The sequence below is a fragment of the Capsicum annuum genome, chromosome 1 (genome assembly GCF_002878395.1).
Source record: "Capsicum annuum cultivar UCD-10X-F1 chromosome 1, UCD10Xv1.1, whole genome shotgun sequence".
Lineage (NCBI taxonomy): Eukaryota > Viridiplantae > Streptophyta > Magnoliopsida > Solanales > Solanaceae > Capsicum > Capsicum annuum.
Genome location: NC_061111.1, coordinates 5437407 through 5445813, shown reverse-complemented (window position 1 = coordinate 5445813; position 8407 = coordinate 5437407).

Below are 8407 nucleotides of genomic sequence, written 5' to 3'. Positions count from 1 at the left end.
TGAATGATTTTGTTTTATCACTTTTGGATCAATTGTACTATTTGGTCGGAGAATGCCCCGAAGTATCTATAATCTTTATTCACCGGGGAATGCCCTGAGGTATTTTGTACCCGGAGGACGTTCTTGATGAAGGCCTGAGGCATCGGGTAAATCACGGGAGCATAGTTAGTATTAGTGTAGGTTAGATAGGATTTATTTTTGCATTTTTCTATTTTGAACTATATAAATTGGACTGAACACTGTGCTTTTGATTCGTTTTGTTTTGTTTTTTTGTTTGATTGTTTTACGTGTTTTGTGTGGTTTGTACGTTAATAATGTCAATTTAGCCGATACGCTCTGCCAAGCGACCGTGGTCAAACCACGGGATTGAGGGGTTCCTAACACCTTCCCCTCGGCCAACAGAATTTCTTAGCTGGAATCTCTGTTCGCAAACCAATATTAAAGAGTCAAAACCATTTTAAAAAAGGATATCCATGGGTGACTTGGCACACCCGATTTATGCCAAGTGGTGACTCTGAGTTTTGATTGTTAAAAGTTCTTTTCAAAACAAATTTTCATCTTTGTCACTTTAATAATAAAAACCCTTTCGAAACCATAAAATTAAATCTTTTTGGAGTGAAAAAGGGGTGTGACAGCTCTGATGACTCTTCTGGGGAATCAATTTCAGAATTCGAGCTTATTTTTGGAGTCGTATCGGCTTTGTTTGGCATTACGAGTGTATAAGCATTATTTGTGATTTTTGTTTGTGTTATTGTTATCGCTTTTGTGTGTTTTTGTGCTCTTTGTTTACAGTATTTATCATATGTGTTACCGCTTTTATATCTGGCATCATGTGCATAACCTGAGTCATTTTTTCTACAACAAGTACGTAGTACACGCTGTGTACACGGCCTCTAGTTGAGTCATTCTTATCTTAAGGGGGGAGACGTTGGCTGGTATGGAGTAGGTGGAAAGCAAAGCCACTATCGACCATACGCTCCCCCGAACAGCCTTGTTAGTGGACCCCAACGTAGGTCAACCTTTAGGTCATTCTTATCTGCATCATATTGAGACCTAATGGGACCCACGCATGGCCCTTCGTAGGAGAGTCACCTCTAAAGCATCCCTACGTGCTAAATGTTGCATCTCTGAGGGTAACATTGTTATTTGAGAGACCGATTTGGGGAAAGCATTTGTTAGAAGTAAAGTGTGTAGACAAGAAAGTGTTGAAAAAAAAGGATAAGGTGAAGTGTTTCGTAGTGTTTTTAGAGTTTTTTTATGACTTTTGTTCTTCACAATCCAAAAATTCAAAAAGATTTTTACCGTTTGCACTCATCTCTCAAAAACAAAACATCAAAAAGATTTTTCTTTTGTCTCGTTTAGCATGCATTCACAATTCAAAAACTTCAAAAAGCTTTTTCATTCATAGCAGTTTTTATACAAGAAAAATGCAAAAAAAATTGTAGGAGTTTTGAACATTTCACGAAAATACCAAAAAGATTTTTTCTTTCATAGTTGTTGGTATCATTTTTATGTGAAGTGTCAAATTGAAAACTCAAAAAGATTTTATAGACGTTTTGCATCTTCTGTTTGTAGTCGTGTCTCTCAAGTCAGGAAGTTGGTTATTTAATCCTTAATTGTCCAATCTGGACGAACTACGCACCCCTGATTCTCCTCTCACGGGAGTGATATACGTAGGCAACCTATTGTGGGTTCGAGGATCTTATTTCAAAAATCCAAAAAAAAAAAATTTCTTCACTCTTCATTTAGAGTAGATGTCATATACATTTTCAAGAGAAAACTACAAAAAGATTTTCCTTTAATAGGTTCAAGTTTTATTTTTCGCATGAAATTTCAAATTAAAAACCCAAAAAGAGTTTCTTTGGTAATCATAGGTTTCATTTTGTATAGGTTGTTAAAGCTGCAAAATCAAAAAGATTTTCATCAATTCTTTTGACAATTTGTTATTTTCTTTTATTCTCAAAATTTTAAGACAAATAAAGGAAAAAGAGTTTAATTGGTCATTTTGGCAAGACTTCACGAACTACGTACACCTGATTCTCCCCTCTTGGGGGCGAGATACGTAGGCGCCCTTCTTGGGTTCGGTGATCTTTTCAAGAAAAGGAAAAAAAATAGGTTTTGAAAAATTGTTGAAATCTAACGCATTAGCTATCTCTTGTCCAGTTAGTTTAAGGTGGTTGGTTTGTGGCATTTTGGCTGGTCTTCCATATTGCTCCAAGTCACAGAAAAAGTTATGGCCAACAAGGATACCGAGTTTGTTGTCACTAATCAGATAGGGAGTTCGGGGAATGAGAATGTAGGATCTAATGAAGAGATTCAGAAATTAAGGTAACAAATGATAGAAATGCATCGAGCTTGGTCTAATGGGTTGTCGCCTCCTCCATTTCCCGCTGATAATCTGGAATATCTTTCTAGTTTGCCTCTAGTGTCACATGCATAATTTCCTATTTTGGTCGACACGCCACAACCTGCATCAGGACCTACTCCAGGGCAACAGTATCCAAACACTTTCAATATTCATTTTCTCACTCCTCAATACAAAATTACCGCATGCTCGGCTCCGCCTGCTATTCATGCTTTTGCAGCCCCACTCTCGTCTGAAGCTCCTTCTTTTAATGTTAATCCAACGATTGTAATTTCTCACTCTACAAGCAACCCTGTATTAAAAAATTTTAGTGATCAACATTATGCTCCCGAGCCCACATTTAAGTCGACTGGTCCTTAAGACTGCCCTCAACCGTCTGAATTTCCTCCTAACACTGAGAAGCCTGTTATGATAGAAGGACAAGAAGAAATAGCCAAAAAATTGAGAAGTTTGGAACTGACTATGAAAAACTTGCAAGGATTTGGGGGGTACAAAAGTGTCTCATATAAGGATCTGTGCATGTTTCCAAGTGTACATCTTCCTCTTGGTTTTAAAATGCCGAAGTTTGAGAAGTATGATGGACATGGTGATCCTGTAGCTCATTTGAGACGCTATTGCAACCAGCTAATGGCGCGCTGGAGGGAAGGAAGAATTACTCATAGCATATTTTGGTGAGAGTCTTTCAGATCTAGCTTCAGAATAGTTTGTTAACCAAGACATCGACAAGTGGAATAGATGGGATGACCTGGCTAATGAATTCGTACAACAATTTCAATACAATATGGAGTAGATTCCTGACGAGAAATCCCTAACTAATATGAAGAAAAAGAGTACTAAAACTTTCAGAGAGTATCCGATTAGATGGAGTGAATAAGCTGCTAGGGTGATACCGCCAATGAAAAAAAGTAAGATAGTAGAGGCATTTATTTAAGCACGGGATGAAACATATTATCAACACTTGTTACCTGCATTAGGCAAGCCATTTATTGAGGTCCTCAAAATGGGGGAGATGATAGATGATGGAATTAAGACTGATCGCATTGTAAGTTTTGCAACATTGAAAGCGACTACTTAAGCAATTCAAAAAGATTTGGGAAGTATGGGAGAAAATAAGAATGAGGAAGATGCATCTGCCATGGTAGTTAGACAACAGGAACGGGCAAGAGGACCATACCATCGTTACCCATGAGCTCAAACCCAAGTTTATGCCCAAGCTCCGCAGATACTTTACCAAAATCCATTATATCCCATTTTCCCACCTCCATATCAAGTGTATAATGCGCAACCTTATGTTCAACCTCCATCTTACCCACACTGGTGTGCGCCAACTCTGCCGAGTCATCCTCCAACTCGACATACATACCGAAGCCCTTTTAGGCCTGGTTTTCAATTTAAGCCAAACAATGAAATGAGACAGAAGTCGAGGGATAGCCTCACACCAATTGGAGAGTCGTATGCAAGTTTATTCCAGATATTGGTACAATAGGGCATGATCACTCCTCTCCTTGGGTATACCCCTGACCCATATTCAAGAAGTTTTGATCCTAATGTACGATGTGCATATCATTCTGATGTTCAGGATCACAGTATTGAAGATTGTCGTACTTTGAAAAGAGAAATTGAAAAGATGATTCAAGATAAATCAATCATAGTGCAGAACATTGACAGTGAGAAAAGCTTTAGTTATGTTGATATGCAAACCAGTGGCTAAGATGCCAGGCTGAACAATTGAGAAGTTACCCCTCTCCTTACTAGGAAGGGGTCTGGTAGCTTGTTTTTTTTTATTTTCTGCCGTCCGAATTATTTCAGGGTTGTAGTTCGGGATCTATCTTGTTTTGTCCTTTTGTTGTTTATGTTCAAACCCTTCTATCTTTTGTTTCAACTAAATAAAGTATCCCCTTTTTCTTTTGTGTTCTAAAATATGTGTTGTTTGTTTGTTTTCTTTATACAGTACATTTTATGTTGACTCTATTGATATGACATGCTTGCGGAATTTTCATCCAGATCTTAAAATCCAGTTTTAACATGAACATTGAATCAGAGGGTTAAAGTTAGAAAAAGAGAGCATTTGAGAAAATAGATAGAGAGCTGAGGCATTTGGTGATCAAGTTGAAGCCTTTTTGAAAATTATTGCAATTATTTTGAGAATTATGAGAAAAACTTTGTCATTAATTGAAAGACATATCTCAATTAGGTCAAGTAGTGAATGTGTGATCCTACATCCAAAGGAATAGAAAAATTAGCTCCACGAAAGCATGAGGAATATACAACAAAGATGGAGTTTGCAGAAGAAGTAGCAATGCACAGTCTCAGTTAAATTTAGTGCCATAAAAAATATATCACAAATGATCTTCATCTCTCACTTTCATATTGCATGATATGTACTTGCATTTTTCAAGGATTGATATAACGAAGGCACTTCATTCTGCTATCGAAACATCGTGTCATCCTTTGTTTACCCCATTTGAGCTTTAGTCCTATTTTCTTTCATACCCCTCTTTTGGAATTAAGATAGAGTCAGCAAAGCTCAAAAAAAGGGTGTCGAGCAAAAAATAGAGTCAAAAGGTATCAAAAAAAAAGAGAAAAAATGTGTCCAAAAAGAAAAAAGAGTGTCAAGCAAAATAGAGTCAGAAAAATCCCAAAAAGAGAGTCAATAAAAGAAAAGAAAAGGAAATCAGAATCAAGCAAAAGAACAAGCTGTCAGAACTACGCATGACCTAATTCTCCTCTCTTGGGAGTGAGATACATAGGCTGCCCTACTAAGGGCTCAGTCCAACCAAATAAACAATTTAGTGTCACCCAGTCAGAAGAAACTGGGGCATGAGTTAATCCTCATTGTTTGAGTCGATTCTAAAATTTGTAAGTCATACCCCACTTCAAGTGTCGTTTGGGCCTCATGTCATCCTTTCTTTCTAACCTTATCCAAAAGCCAAGCTACAACCAAAGAAAGACCTCCATATCAATCTTTGAGAATGTTAAGGCTAAGCATGAAATGCATATGATGGCGCATTTTGGGAACTGCTAGTCTTCCTCAGCATAGGAAATCAAGAGAGAAATGAAAAAAAAAGTCTCAATGTGTAAATCGAGAGAAATAAAAATGAGAGAGTCCTATTGGTGAAAACTCCCATGAGCACCATCAGGCAATATTGAGTTGAGAGAAAGAGAATGAAAGGCTTGTTGGCGAAAACCCTTCATGGCGCCACTAGCCAAATAAGGTCTTAAATGCAATTGACCTAAGGAAGAAACTCAGTTTCAAGGCCATTAACTCAACAACAATTGGTAGAAAGTTTTGGACGGAAAGATGAGGTAGTTTAATCCGATATGCATGTCATAATCATTAGAGTTGACTGTCATTTTCAAATAAACCTTTCTTTCATCTTTTTCAATGGGGATATTCATTGTCATTTCTTTCTTTTCTTTATTTTTATTTTATTTTCTTGAGTCAGTTATTCAAATAAAAAAAATCATTGTTATTTTTTCTCTTGTGTTTGAGTCAAGTCCATATCAAAATAAGTGAGAAAAGATTTCAAAACAGGCTACCAACTTCTTCAATTGTACAAAGCAAAACAAAAGGCCAACACACGAAAGAGACATGATTGTGAGTCGAAAATGCAGAAAGTTTTGTCAACCGACAAGTTTGGGAACTCATGGAAATACCAAGGTTCAAAGGGTTTATCTGAGAAGCATAAAAAAACAGAGATACTATATCTGTTTTAGAGTCACTCTTAATAATCTGAGCTCGGATCAATGATGCAGCGAGTCAATGACATATGCTAATGGTTGAAAGCAAGATTAATGTGATGGGAGCAAGAGCGATTGCCACGAAAGCCAAAGCCACAAACCGGCCACCATGTTTTTAAACTAATAAGTTTTATTTGTATGAAACAGGAACACATGTTTCATTTGGATCAAGGATTTCAGAGACTAAACATCAAAGTCCGTAATTTCTTATTTCTACAAATGCCAGAGGCAATGTTTCTGCACAAATGGCATTTGTAAGGAGACATACTTCCTTGTTTAGTTAATTTAAGTAACATTTGTAAGGAGATGATTTTCCTTGTTTGGGCAATTCAAGTGACAATTATTAGGAGACACACTTCCTTGTTTGGTAATTCAAGCAACATTTGTAAGGAGACGTACTTCTTTGTTTGGTAATTCAAGCAATATTTGTAAGGAGACGCACTTCCTTGTTTGGTAATTCAAGAGGTATTTGTAAGGAGACGCACTTCCTTTTTTGGGTAATTCAAGCAACATTTATTAGGAGACACACTTCCTTGCTAGTTTTCATTTGTCAGGTAGCCCACTTTTTAACTTAAACTTGTATCTCTAGAAGACACACTTTCTAGTTGGAATCCCTCACTTTAATTTTTAGGAGACGCATTTCCTAGTCTTGGTTATTCAATTTTGTTCTCAAGAGATGCATTTCTTGATCAGAGTCTTGATTCATCTTTGCAACATGCAAGTAGGTATGACGTGACTTTTCCAAAAGTGTTCTGATGATAAACTGGGGCAAAAATTTAATTTCTACTTTTGGAACTTTACTTTTATGGCCAAAGAAATTTCTCTTTATAATAATTCTTGTTTGGGATAATTTTCTTTCCAGTTTTGATGTGATTTCAGGATCCTGCTCGAAGCACAAAGCAAATAAATGGAAAACCAAGCAACAAGGTGAAGAAATTGAAAGTTAAACAGATTGAAAAATAGCAAGTCAGGAGCCCGCCTGCAGAAAAGGGTAAAGAAATTGAAATTCAAGCAACAAGTGAAATTGCAAGTCAGGAGCCCGCCTGAAGAACAGGGTGAAGAAACTGAAAGCCAGGCAACAAATTGAAGAAATTACAAGTCAGGAGCCCGCCTAAAGAATAGGGTGATGAAACTCAAGTCAAAAGTCCAAAAGAAGCTGCATAGATAGGTTTTTTGTAATTTTATTTATGTTTTAACTTGTAATTTTTATTTTTGATGTAATGACAGAGCCGCGGACTAGAACCTTGATGGAACCTCACTCGACTTTCCAACTCGGTATAGTCCATTTCCTTCCAATCTTTTGGGATACCTATCAATTGATTCCCCCATAACTTGGGTAGGTAAGATGTCCTAAGTCAAGACTTGGTTGTCTTTCTCCTTTGAATAATGATCGAGTCAAAATTTTGTCTCGTTGTCTACTTCTTTGTATGAAAACTGTTTGTGTTTACATGCAAAGAGGGGCATGATGTAGACACGTAATTTTGTCCCTCCCAAAAATCTAATTCATTCATTTTTACCTCGCGTTGTCATACACTCTCACCCACATGGTTATCCCTCCATAAAATGACAAAAAATAATAATCCTCAACAAATTCTATCTTGTTTTAATCCTATCCTAACCAACTTTACACCTCATCCTAACAACCTCTCCAATAAAATTAGGACACCTCACCCCTAGGAAGCCTACCCCTCTCTCACGTCTTTATTCCTTTGACCATATATACAATTAAAAAGGAGGGGGAGGGGCAGATTTTCTTCTTCAATAGACAATACATATCTTCAGAGAAAAGAATCAAAATAGAAGGGGGATTTCCATCATCGTTTTTGGTTCATATACACCAATATAGAGAGAATTTCCATGGTTTCTTAGGAGAACACAGATTCATCTTTTTCAGGGTTTTTTTTTCATTTTCATGAAATAGGCGCAAGCACACAACTCACAATTCCACACTCAATAAAAAATCACAACACACTCACAGTAAGAGGGAGAGATCAAGAGAAGAGAGAAAAATGATGGGTTGACTGTTCCAGTGAGTCTTTGCCAGAAAAGCGCCTGCTCATAGTACTAGTCGCATCGTCTTTCTCCGATTTACGTCGTCATCAAGTCGTCTGAGCTTACCAAAGCTCAAATTGTACTGGTTTTCAATTTTTCTATTGGATTTTTGAAGCTTCGGGTTGACAAAAATAGAACAAATAGAGTTAGATCGAAGTCGAGATTTGGTTCTTTGGTTCGAGTTTTGTTCGTGTCGAGGTTCGAATCAAGGTTTCTGGCATGAACTACGTTTTGTTCAAACAGGATGAT